Source organism: Patagioenas fasciata, chromosome 1 (assembly GCF_037038585.1).
Source record: "Patagioenas fasciata isolate bPatFas1 chromosome 1, bPatFas1.hap1, whole genome shotgun sequence".
Taxonomy (NCBI): domain Eukaryota; kingdom Metazoa; phylum Chordata; class Aves; order Columbiformes; family Columbidae; genus Patagioenas; species Patagioenas fasciata.
This window is the reverse complement of record NC_092520.1, coordinates 79,056,076-79,069,501: the sequence shown is the minus strand read 5'-3', so window position 1 is coordinate 79,069,501 and position 13,426 is coordinate 79,056,076. Positions and strand designations below refer to the sequence as shown.

The 13,426-nt window shown below is 38.9% G+C and overlaps 1 protein-coding gene across 12 annotated transcripts in view; it reads right to left on the bottom strand.

Annotated features, from left to right (window-relative positions):
• NRIP1 (nuclear receptor interacting protein 1) overlaps positions 1–13,426 on the bottom strand; it is a 129,273-nt gene that overhangs the window by 102,905 nt on the left and 12,942 nt on the right. For 2 of the 12 annotated variants that reach the window (XM_065862811.2, XM_065862819.2), the window contains exon 1: positions 561–679. The exons of 5 other annotated variants lie outside the window; for them this stretch is intronic. The gene's annotated coding sequence lies outside the window, so the exon portion shown is untranslated. Of the gene's footprint in view, positions 1–230; positions 444–556; positions 680–3,568; positions 12,677–13,426 lie in introns of those variants that run through there. 5 more of the 12 variants (XM_065862813.2, XM_065862820.2, XM_065862816.2 and 2 more) reach the window with 3 other exon arrangements.

The window sequence follows — 13,426 nt, the reverse complement described above, 5'->3', positions numbered from 1 at the left end:
CCACCCTGGCCGGGCAAACTTTCAGCTCGCACCGGGGGTTGGGGGTGCCGGAGGGGCGGCAGTCACCGGAAACAGCCCCCGCCGTCGCGGCCGCCCCTTCGCCGGGCTCACCCCGGCATTGTTCCCCGCCGCCGCCGCCTCCCAGCCCGGCAGCGCAGCCCCAGCCCGCCCCGCTCGGCCATTTCCCCCGCCAGCCAGCACGGCTGCCGGCGGAAGAGCGCCGCACTCACCCCGCAGCGCGCCCGCGCACCCCACACCGCGGCGGCGGCTCCTCCCGGGCGGGCTGCCTGGTGCCGGCCTCGCCTGCGGGAGGCTCCGACGGCTGCCCCCACGCAGGCAGCGGGGACACGCAACACCCCGGCCCAGCAGCCAGTGCAGGCTCCGGTAGCCAGTCCCGGCGCGGAGGTCCGGGGAAGCGGCGGCGGCTCCCAAAGCCGAGGTGGGCGACTGGGTCCCCGGGCTAGAAGACAGAACGCGCCGCCTCCCCGCGTCTGTCTGTCTGTCTGTCTGTCTGTCCGTCCGTCCACCCCCCCCCCCAGCGCCCGACCCCACGCACATACACAGCGAGCTCCTCTCCTCTCTCTCCGCGGCTCGGGGCTCTACTGCAATGCCTGTGAGCCTGACTTTCAAAGCCTAACCCGCAGCCGCGATCCTCCCCGCCTTCCACCTCGCCCGCCGCGGCGCAGCCCGGCCCCTCCCCGCGCCGCGCCATTCATCTCTCCAGCCAAGTTTCTTAACCCTTTTCTAACCCCCAGCGAGGGGGGGAGAGAGAGCGGGAGGGATGCGCCCGCACCCTCCCGCCCCAAGCCGTTTGGGGACAGAGGCTGCGGAGCAGGTTGCCGCTAAACGCGTCGCACGTACGCAAGTCGCGTCGCCTCCTGCCCTCTCTAATTAATCTAACTGAAGGCGCAGAGCCCCCGGGAAACAAACTTACGAGCGATAGCACCGGAGGGCCTGTATTTAATAAAAACAGCTTAAAAATAACTTTTTTCCCGGCTCTCTTAGAATAATGGGAGGCGCTTCCAATGGTTACAGTTTCTTGTCGCTTTATAGCTTCTAGTTTCAGCGCTAGAAACTTTTTTTTTTTCTTTTCTGTTTTAACGAGAAGCCGAGAGCCTCCCGCCAGCGCACGGCGGCCGCCACCGGGGGAGGGCAGCGGGCTCCCCGGCACCTGCGGCGGTTCCCGGGGGAGCCGGGAGGGCCCTGCCGCCCTCCTCCGGCCCTGCCCTCACCGCTCCCGCCATGTCTCGTTATCCCTCGGCCTCTGCCTCCCAGCCAAGGCTTTACGGAGGCGGTCGCCCTGCCCTGGAGGGGAGAGGGGAGACGGGGAGCATCCCCCCGGGCTTCAGCCAGAGCGCCCGGCGGTCCCTGCGCCGCGAGCAAGGAGGGTAAACCCGCCTCCCAAACTGCTGAACACGCGGGAGCGTTTAGAGAATCGGGGGGCAAAGCGACTCGTCAAAGATATGCTGTTTGTCCACGTGGCAATAAATACAATTTGGGAGAAAACCCAGCTTTGGGCAGAGCCTCCAAGAGGAGTCAGCCCTCCTCCATTTTGGTAGGTGGCATCCCCACCCGTCTGAAGACAACCTCTGTTGTCAGAAATGGCATTATACCTCAAGTTCTTTAGACTTCATTCCTATCAAAGAAGAAAGTATGTGTAGATACGCGCTGAACTTGGCTGTACAGGCTGAGCTACAGAGTGCATGTGACCTTCATCACATCTTCCATGTGCCTGTGTTTAACAAGTCTCAACGCTTTGCATGTTGTTTGCCAAACGCTTTACAGAACGATCCATAATACTTCTTCCAAAAGTTAAAAGACTGACAAAAGAGAAACAAAGTTGTCTACAAGTCGCTTATAAATTGTGTGATAATATCTGCATTAGCATATTCCACTATTTAAGTTCTAAAACTTAGTAAAATAATTGTAAATGATCCAATCAAGAATCTTCTTAGTAAAAGACTAATATTGTTAAAGAGCATGAATTTTCACTTTAAAGAAACCAAAAGGGAGCACAACACTTTTGAAAAGTCAAATATTTAATCCAGGGATACCATGAATGAAAATAGATGTAGAAATGTTAAGCAAAACCTCTTTCGCTTTGGAATGTAAGGATTGTGTACAGGCTTACAGCGGAGCTAGCAATGTATTACTTGACCTATTTTTTTTAAGCCAATGAAAGATTTAGGTTAACTTCATCATCATGTGTTTTTAACCACTTTCTTCCAGAAATACAGCAGTGTTTTCTAAAGCTACTGCATGTCACAGTGTCTATACAACAGTCTCTTTTTTGAGAATGTACATTTCATAATATAGCCTGATTATGCTTCCATTAAAACAATAAGTTTTACTCTTCATTTCCATAGTAGGCTCATTTAGCAAATTCTGATTGTGAAGAAATGATCTTTAATTTTTTATTTCACAAAAAATCTTTATCTCAAAAGTGTTTCAATGCTAAGCAGCCGAATTATCTAGGGGAAAGGAAATTTTCTCATTACTGCAGCAATTTAGCTGCTATTTCAATCAAGAATGTCTGTAGTAGAGACCTTTCATTCTTAACCTTAGGGAACGTATTGCGTAGACAAGAGACCTACAAAATGGGGAATCTTGAACAACCAACTGAAAAAATGTGCATGTGGAGTATCCATTAAAATTATTTTTTTTAGGTAACATATAGTTGGCTGAGGAAACAAGTTTCTGTATGATACAATCAACTGAAATTGTTTTAAACAATGCCATGTATGTATTTAGTGAGCTATTTCCATCACTTAATATTCATATCACACTGAATTGTGCCACTTGCTTATACTTAGCTAAACTATGAGAATTCAAACAATATACAAAATAAATGGTACACTGTACAAGTGAAGGAAAAATTCCAGCACACGGTGAAACCAGTCTCTCAAGAAGTATGAAAGTACTGATGTGTGTTTGTTGTTTCTTCCTATGCAATCTTCGACCAAACCCAAACAGACTCTCTCTAAGCCTAAAAGATGTGCATCTACCAATGAATGTACCTACCTATCTGACATCTTTGGGTGGTACCTCTGACTTCACTTCATTATAGATGTTGCAAAAGCAGATTTTATTTTTTTTTTCAATGAGAATTATTCACTGTAAGATGTCTGTAAGTGGAAGGCCAGTTATGACAGGAAAACGTAAACTACTTTTGAATTGGTCTTGGAAAACACTTACGGAAGGTACGTGAGAAATTCCCAAAATTGCGATCACTTGGTCAAGAGCTGTTGGTACTATGCTTTGCTAATATCAGTGAACCACTTCTTTTTATATTTATTAAATATATGATAATACACACACAGCCCTACCTTTACAATTGCTAACCAGAAATCTCAAGACAGAAAAGTATGGTTTTGACCTATTAGGAATTTTGTCAAAACCAAAATATGCTTGTAATTCTGACATTCTTGAAGTACAAAATTCATCTGTATGACTGTTTAAAAATGGCTACATAAATTGTTGACTTACCCCCAACTTTTTCTTTGATTGTTTTGATGATTACCTGTCCTGAGAGAGAGTGTACGGGGATGAGATAAGAGAAACCGTGACATTACAATAATGCATTTAAAATTTATTAACAAAATTACGGTTCCAGTAACAAATGTTTGTCTTTTTCTTGCTGAAGTAAAACATACAGGTCTGTATTGTGCAGTAACAAGAAATATACCATTTTCAAAAAGAAAATGAAAATGCAATTACATGATTCCCAAACATTTTTAAGCTAATGCTAGCCCATTTTTAAGTCACATGAAGTGCTTTCAAGAGCTCTTATTTTGATTTTCCTTTAAGATTATATCAGCCTCTCAAAACACTAACAGCTCTGAAACTACCTTTTTCACTGAAAATAATTAAGGCCTTGTTTTATGGCATCCAATCATGATATGAAAGGCTTAGGATGTTGCCGAGAAGCTCGCTAGCTTTACAGGAATTCACTTCCAGACTAGACCTTACTCTAAAATAGTTTGTCAGTCTTACATAGACAAATAATGAAATTCCATCCTTGACTCAGCCTAGTTCAATTCATGTAATATGTCAGATTACCCACTATTTGGAAGGTGTCTTCACAGATTATTAAATCACCTAATATTCCAGAACTTATATAGGCACACAAAATGAGATGTAGGTAGGTAAGTAGGTAGGTAGGTAGGTAGGTAGGTAGGTAGGTAGGTAGGTAGGTAGGTAGGTAGATAGATAGATAGATAGATAGATAGATAGATAGATAGATAGATAATCATTATGATTCTTACTTATTGAATAATTGACTTCAAAGGAAGTTTGCCTAAATAAATGATAATCATGTAGCAGTGTTCACCCCTAAATCTGAAGCAGTAAGGTGGGAAAGTCTGCCTCCCTTCAGGAGTACCATCTAGGGCTCACTGAAATCAAAATGTGAACTGTACAAGTGCAATCAGGGGAAAAACGGGTCCAGAGCAAGCATTTTGCAAGGTGTACCCTGGTGCATGTCCTGATTTGTTCACAACAACAGGAAGTCTGCAGCTGTGGGAGGTAGAGTTGAATTATGCAGTTACATGTAAAGGGAAGAGTAATAGACTCTCTGTATATAACTGAAAGATATCAAGATATCAAGATATACTGCTTGTTACTTTATCTACCTACATTTAAAATTATCAAGGTATTTGTATGCTTACATAACTCATATCTTTCCCTATTGGAGTTGTTTTCTGCCTTTTTAATCTTTTCCTAATGACACAGTTTACTTCTATTTTTTACAAGTACTTTGAAGCAGGTCATCTGAGAGAAATGTACCCGTAGGATCTCAAGTTTTTGTGGGTTTTTTTCCTGCATTATTTAATAGTAGACTTCAGATCGTGACTTTTTGATCTAAGAGTAATAAGCAAAGGACCAGATGCTAGAGCCTTTTCAATTACAAAAACATTTAAAGACAGCTGTACCATATAAACTCTTATGAAGGAATCATATGCTTGCAGCATCTGGTGAGTTTTGGCCGTGCCTCTAGCGCACTGTATCTGCTCTGAGGCATGAGCTAGGGTGAGACTTATTTTCCCACATGCATTTATGGGGTGGGGGTGTGAATTTTTTGACTACTGACAGGAACTAACACTTTGTGTCTTGCATTTTGTGGTAGGAAATAACCACTGCTTTCAGCCCCTGTAAAACCTTTCATGGAAGAATCAAAGGGGCTTATGCTAAGTTGGTGTGACTACCTTACATTAATTGTTAATATTTTAACCAGAGTAAAATACTGGGGGTTTTAGCCAGAAGAACACATCCTGTACTTGTGAATCTTCTGCAATTTCATCCCACTCACACAAACATGAAAAATATATTTCTGAGAACATTGCTCTGATGAGTCACGTTCCTGGTAGGGGAAGGCATGTCCAGAAAATAACCAGCCTGGAGTTACTACTCCCAAACTGACATGACAAAGTACCAGGAGAGCAGGTATAACAGTTTGACAATACTGTTACTACCTGTGGGTTGATGACAATAACATTTGAGCAGGTTATATGCGTATAGCTGAAACCATTTAGAACATGTATATTCCCTTCAGACTTTGTATTTTCACTTTTTCTGTGACAAAGATGTTCCTCATGTCAGCAATAACAGATTGAACAAGGACTGAAGAATCGTGCCCTCTCTCACACTCTGCATCTAGAAGTTACTCTCAATCACAATATTGTTTCACAGCCCCATTTTTCTGGCTGGCTATCATGAAATCTGGATAACCCTTTGTCATGGTTCTCATGATGACACAAGCCATGTTGTTGAAACACTATGTTCTAAAATAAAATGAACAGTACGTACAAATTATACATACGGCGGTCTGGCAGCCTGTACCACACTGCAAAATGAATAAAGTTCTGGAAAGGACCATTAGGAAACAGATTAAAAAGTGGAGCTAAAGCGTCCTGTGTTTGTCCTTCAAAATAATAGAGGTGCTAAGCAAATGTTTTATAATATTTGAACACTTTAATTACATATTAAAATTGTGATAATATTCTTTACTATAAATGATCTTCTGGTGTCACTCAAGTAAATTAAACTGCTGTTTTAAGCTAAACTGAATATCTTATATATTTTTAAAAATATATTTACCTACTCACCCTACTACTGTATGAACAAGAGAACCTTTGATGGAAAACCAACGATATAAAATACAACTTATTTAAAGAAGCTTAAGCTATCCTTCTACCCATCCACTAATTTGGAAGATGTGCTTTAGTAACATTAACTCAAATTTTCATTTATTTATTATTTTTCTTCATTTTTAAGAAAAATAATAACTAATAGCGTATTTTATATAACAACAAATAAAAGGAAAGCAGGCAAGTCCAGGTTTATTTTATCTGATGTCAGCTAGAAAGAACCAGAGTTCAAAGATGAAATTTCTGTTGTGGCACAGGCTACCTTACTTTAGCCAGCTTAGTCCTCATACCTTGTAAGAATGGGCCTTTTATTGATGAAATAATACAATACCAGTATTTTAGATGCTAAAGTAGCATCTTTTCCATTTGTCTGTATTTTTTTTCAAAGTTGTTGATTGTTTTCTTTTTTAAATTTTTTTCATTGCGAGAGTTGGAGGGAGGGGTGAAGGAAAGAGGTTGGCCTCAGAAGATTGTTGGAATTCAGAAGTACTGAATATCTTTATAATTTTCTTGTCTTATAATGAAAAGAAAAAAAAAATGGGAAAAACTTACACTTAACAGTTTTCACAAATGCACAAAAACATAACAGAAAGAGAAAGACATGGACTACTATCCATCATTTCCTAAGATTACTCATGAAAGCCCTCAGAAAAGTAACAACTAAGAAATTCTCTAAAAAAATCTGGCTTCTTTGGCTAGGTACCTAAAAGGTGACTGTTTGGAAAACATGGTCCCAGTTCTCAGGATTAAATATTCCCCAAAAAATTGGTGGTTACCTACCTAATGTCGTAGATTTAGTCACAAGTGATTACTGGTTCTCTTTACTTACAGGTGCCTAATGGGAAAATCCATTTAAATTGTGCATCAAAAAATCTGAGGAACACAAATCTCTGGGACGTGGAAGCTTAGATAAGTTTCTGCTTGTTTGCATTTTATGTGATTAGTTTATCAGAATCAAATTAGCTAGGCTTTTATAACTGATCCAACTATGTATCTTTGCATATTTTTATTAGCATACAAATATCTAGGTTTTATTAGGAGACATTAGCTTCACTAAATGTTAGATATATAGCAAATCCAGCTTTGATGCTGTTGATCATCATACCGATATTTTACATGTGACATAAAGCTGGCAGAGGCACAGGAGTGATTCAGCTCACCATAAACCTGATAGCAACCCTTATGTTCACATAAGTTACATCCCCTCATAGAGCTGGGAAATTTCTCTTGCTACTTTTTGCGTATATTTTAGAGACCTCCATAGCCATGATTGCTCTTGCTTTGAAAAGAAAGGGATAAGAACATGGGGATACTTCCATATATAAACAGCAGATACTATAGCCCGTTTCTAAAGAGATATAATTCTAATTTTTAAATAATTGCATCTCATTTTTCTTGTACGATATGTCGTAAAAAATATATGAAGGTGTTTTCTGTGAAGGCAAAAATTCATTCTGAGTTTTGATGACTTAGCACAGAGAACGTCTCAGTTACGTTCTTCATTTGAACTGCATTACAATTGCCAAAACAACATTTTTAAAGTAAATGCTGGAGTGGACAAAAATAATTACATTTTGTGAATAGCTTGAAAGTTTTGTTTCATATTTATTTGGACTGAGAAGCAATATTTTAATTCCTCCACTAGTGTTATAATTATAGCCCACTGTACAATTCATGTCGGAAGCCAGGACCTTAATGTTGTTGTCTTGATAAAATATTCCCAGAAGAATCTCATACAAAATACAAATGGATCCATGTTTTTTTTACAAACTCTGTTTAAAACTACTCCATTCCCTAAATCCCCTTATTTAATGTAAATGATACTGAAACTCTTGATACATCAGTTCTTTAACACTGTTGCTAACTTCCTTAATAGAAGATTAAGGACTCACACAACTCCTGTGTTATGTCTAAAATGTGTTGTGTTCTGTGTCCCTAATAACAGAAATGTACAAGAAAAGTTACTTAAAAAAATACATATGAAAAAAAAAAGTGTGTGAGGTTTGTCTGGAGCAGATTTAAACTCTTGAAAATGTGATCACTATTCACAATTATTTAACGAGTAATTTATTAGCTGTTAAATTTGCCAGGCTAACACCATATACATTAATTAAATACATAAACATTTATTCAACTCTCCAAAGTCACAATATGTACTTGTTATGCGTAATTTTCTACTCATGCTGTCTTATTGGTGTTGCTCATATAGATGCTTAAAGAAAGCAAATAAATGAAGCAATTCTTGGCATTTTGAAACAGTTTCGTGTGTTTTCCAGAGTTATTCCTTTGATTGTAAATAGATTTTTTTTCATTTCATTTCTATAAAGAAAAAGGCAGACACAATTTACTGTGTTATGCAGCTCACTATTCTCTACTGAAATTCTCCTTGCCAGTATCAGAAATATACTGTTGTTCCACTATCAAGCTGTATTTGGAATTATGAGTAAAACACACTGTAAATCATAGCATGAAGACATGAAATTCTGTTTTCTGTGACTCGTCAGTTTTTTCCCAGGTCTCATCGTCACATAAGTATATATATATATACACATATACATATATATAATTTTTATATATTATTTATATATATCTATATATGTCTATATTTTATATATTTTATATATTTTAATAGTGGATTAAATTGCATGGTCCAGACCATGCAAAAGAGGAGGATATACAACCTTTCCTCCTATTGTACAGCTTTTCTCTTACAAGTTTTCCTTCCTTCTTTCCCCTATCTCTTCACTGAGTTGAAATATCAGTGAACATTTTTATAAATATTTTCTGATCCTGCTAGAATACTTCTGGTAGAAAGAAAATCTGTAAGCTAGAAGATAAAAAGTAACCTGTTGAACATTTTCTGAAATCCTTAACAATTGTTAAAAATCAGATTTGCAGAATGGTTCACCCAATAATTACAATTAATTGTCTTTTTTTCTGGTCTCTTCTGAGGTTAAATGAAAAATAGTAACAATAAGCATTATTTAGTTGCTGGAATCTGAAAGAAATCAAGAGATGCAACACCATGCACAGATTCTATTATACTGTAAAAAAGAGCTGTGTTGATGCATAACACAAAGCATGAAATGCCTCCATGAATTACTATCTTATTTCACATCCACATAATCCAGCATCACCAAAATACATGAAAGATTTGCCATTGGCTTAAGTGAGTGTGGAATCAAATTCTATATTTTAGGTGGGTTATTTTACTACTTAAAATTTTCAGCAACACAGCAATGAGATGTAACCTTCTCCTAAAGACAGGTTCTCGTTCTCCAGCTATTCTCATTTTGCTGGATCTTAATGTTCTTCTTGAATGCCTGAGGGACTTTATCTTCCTGTTTGGCACAGTTCTAAATTGGCTTAAATCATATTTATCCAACAGTTACCTGCATTATATTTTCAAGGGTAATTTGTGTCCTTCTCTAGAGCATTTATTTCTCGTGCTCTGTAGGATTCCATTTTGGCCCCATTCTTACTCAGCAGTCCAAAGCTGCCTGTGCGCAGGGCTGTTCATTGTCGTGATGCTGGGTTTCATTTCAATGCTGACAAGACACAGATCTATTTGTCAACCAAACCAGCAATTTCAAACTACACTATTACCGTATTGACAAGCTGGTGACTATAAAAGCCTCTACGAGCATCAATTTTCTTCAGTTAAAATCAAACAAAACGGAGCTGTTCATGGCTGGCTCTTGCCATCAACCCAAACCCACTTTAACTTCTAACCCATCTTTAAAATTCAGCCCAGGTTCATTGGTTAAAAGCCTTATGTGTTTTTTGATTGCAAGCTCTTCTTTCTGTATTGCAGTCAAAAGATTAAGACTTGCTATTATTAGCTGAAATAAATGTGCTTTGCTTATTGCTTTTATGTTCCCTAGACTAGATTATTTTAATGCCCAGCTTTTTGATCTACTGATGAGACTAATTATCAAATTTCGTCTTGTATAGCAAGTTCTGTTTCCAGGGCAATGTATTGTACAGACTAACACATGTTTCATACTGGCTGCCCTCTCACATTGGCTACTAATACACCACAAAATCTATTTAAGCTATTACTGTTCTTGCCCTACGAGAAGATACTTGTCAGGGGGCTGATCCTACCAAGTCAAGTTAATGGAAGCTTTATCACCAACTTCAGAAAAAATGAACTGCAAACCCATGTAGCCTCTATTCATGTCATTAGAGCTTCTGCATGGACACTGGGTGATGGCTTTCTGCTCATATCCTATATATTTTTCAGAAAGAGTTGGTATATACCAACTGGTAGACTCAGAAGTGCTTTACAGCTCCTGAATCCAGGTGCTTGTGCCCTCTGGCTACATGCTACATATTGAAATGAGACCTTGGTATAGGCACTATTTCTTTGGAAACCCTGATTTTCTTCTGAAGGAAACCCTCACATGCGATGGCCCTTCTGTCAGGGTAATCAGAGCACAGGGACTGACAGAGGCAGTTTGGGCTACTGTGCCTGGTCATGGTCTGTACGCCACAAGCTGCACGAGATTTCCATTGTTTTCTGAGGAGTTCTGGCTTGGGAAGGTGTTTTGTCTGTCAGCTACCGAGCATTAAGAAGATGTTTAATTTTATTTTGGTCCTTGTAGTCATTTGTAGGAATCTGAACTAACCACTCTTTACTATTAACTAATAAATAGATACTAAAATAACCTGAAGCCCACCTGGCAAACGAACAACAGAAGTGTTAGCAGCCCCTTTTTTCAGGTAACCATATTCCAACAAGTACCTTACTTCTTGGGTGGTGCCACTGAAGTCAGTGAAAATTCTCCATAACAAAACATCCTATAACCTAAGTTTCTGCTGGAAAGTTGGTAGCTTTGTGGTCACTCAGGTTTGCACACTCAGGTGTGGTTGCACTGATCTGAGGAGGGATCCAGCTTTAACATATTTTATTACCTGTGTTTAAAATGTTCTTATCAGTATAAAAATTAAACAAACAAACAAAACCCATGCAAACAAAACAAAGAACCAACAACAAACAACAAAACAAACAAAACATTAAGAGTTTTGTTCCCAGGATTTGGCTCTCAAATGACCAGAAATTAAACCTACAAGACTAGTGTTATTAGAGCCTTTCCTGAGAACACAGAAATTAGAAGGTGAGTAATGGAGAAAGGAAAGATTTATGACTATCTAGCCACCGACAATGAAAGTAATATCAGAATGAACTGCACAACTTGTTTATAGAAAAGGCCTTACAAAGGCAAGAGTTACCGCACAAAGGAGTGGTGCTGTTAAGAAAAAGACCGGTTGGAGAACCCCTAAAATTGTAGCTAAGAATATGGTCCTACAGGGATTATACCGAAGATTAAAATACTTTGGCTCTAGTGACTGCTGTAATGAGAATACATATAGAGACAAACTGACAGAGCTGAAAAGTATTTAATTTAGATGACAGCCTACAAAAATTAATGTGAAAATGAGAATTGCTTAGAGGTAATAGATTGAGGGTACAAGATTCATTTTCTAAGTGTTAACCTTTTACATGACAGTGTGATACTGTAATTAAAATGGCAACATTCTTTGTTTGGGAAATTTATTTTACATTTCTAATTGCTTTGTAGTTCCTGGGTTAGAATTTTTTTCAACCAATTTCTGACTGACAAAAGTCAAAGATTTTTCACAGCAATACAATGGAATGAGTGAGCTTCATTGTACTGAGCAAAAGAGATTAAGCAGGAACTTGTTTTAATTGTTGTAAGTAATTAAACTGTTCTTAAACGTTAATATTTGTTCTGGTCCATGCTGAATATGAACATGGAAATTCAATGAATTTCTTTCTAGTAACCCGATCCTTAAGAACTTGCCCCAAACTTTGAGCAGCTTTGATGTTCAAAGGCTTTGGCTGAGATCAGAGACGAGAAGAATAAATGGGGACCTCTTTACTATATTTTTAACTTTGAAGTCTCAGGTTAAAAGTACTATTACTGTTTGCTTAAACAAGCAAAAGAATGGAGGATAAGATAATGAATTAGAATAACAGACAAATGACAAATGTTTTCATGAAGTACATTTCCTTGTCAAGAGATAGAGTGTTCTAACAGATTTCCAAAGAGATTGGCAATTTGTAGAAAGTCGGCTGTAGGGAAGAAAGAGCTATTTCATTGTATTTTGGTTTTAACCATTTAAGTGGGAATTAATAATTCATTTGGAATTTTTCACTTTGTTTTCTTCTACATTTCGTAGTAATGGTAGAAAACATGCACGTTATCCAACTGTCAACAAATCCCCTAGACTCAAGCCTGGAACAGCACATCCCACATCTCCCGCATGAAAGTCTTTCATGAAAGCTCCTCTGTCATTCAAGATCATACTATTCCCTCCTGTATTTATTTCTAAGTGTCGCTCAGCTCCATTCCACCAGCTTGGAAAAACGTCAAGAACTTTTATCTTCAGAGTCAGTTGCCAGTTCTGTTTAGTGAACAAGCCAGCAGGGACCTCTGGTGCCATCAATACAGCTCAGTCAGTGCCCCTCTCTTTAGGGATGGAGTATATCATTATCCCGATGGCTGGACAGAAAAAAAAAAAAAAAGAAAAAGATGCATTTTTAGAATAGTTCTCAGGGAGCAGTTACTGGAAATCTCCTCCCTTGAGACAGTCTATTGGCAACAAGTTTTGCTGCTGTGACATGAGGTATTGCATCAAGGCCCAATCCTGTCACTAATAAAGTTAGTGGGAAATGTGCCATTCAACAGGATTAATGTAGCAAATAAGAGATAAAAAATATACTTTGCATCTACAAATGCAAATGGAAAGTCATGCCGCAAGTGGGAATGTCATTTTATGTCTGTTTTCAGAATTTGGCTTTGTTTCAAATCGGAATAAGCCCCTTCCCCAAATTTAAAATTGACACTAAAGAAAATGGAAATTTTATTTTCATATTACAACATTTTCATTTTGGGGTTTGGGGGCGTTTATTTAAGTTTATATCTACAAAAAAGTCAAGAACAGGCTGTTTCAGTGTTCGACTTGTTTTCTTCTTAAAAAATCCCACTTTTTTTTAGTTTCCTCTAAAATGAGGCATAGACATTGTAGAGGATTTTGATTTTTAACAAAACAGGTTTTGGACAGAAAACAGTTTACTTGGAGTGTTCCCTTAACCACTTCTAGCAGGCTCTCTTAATTGCCAGCAGAGACATTAGACAGCTGTGCTAGAAAACATTACTTAACCTGCTCAGCCTCAATGGACAATTTCTGTTGATTTCAGCTGTCAGATCCATGGATTCTTGTCTGCACTAACAGGTAACAGTTCCACTGCC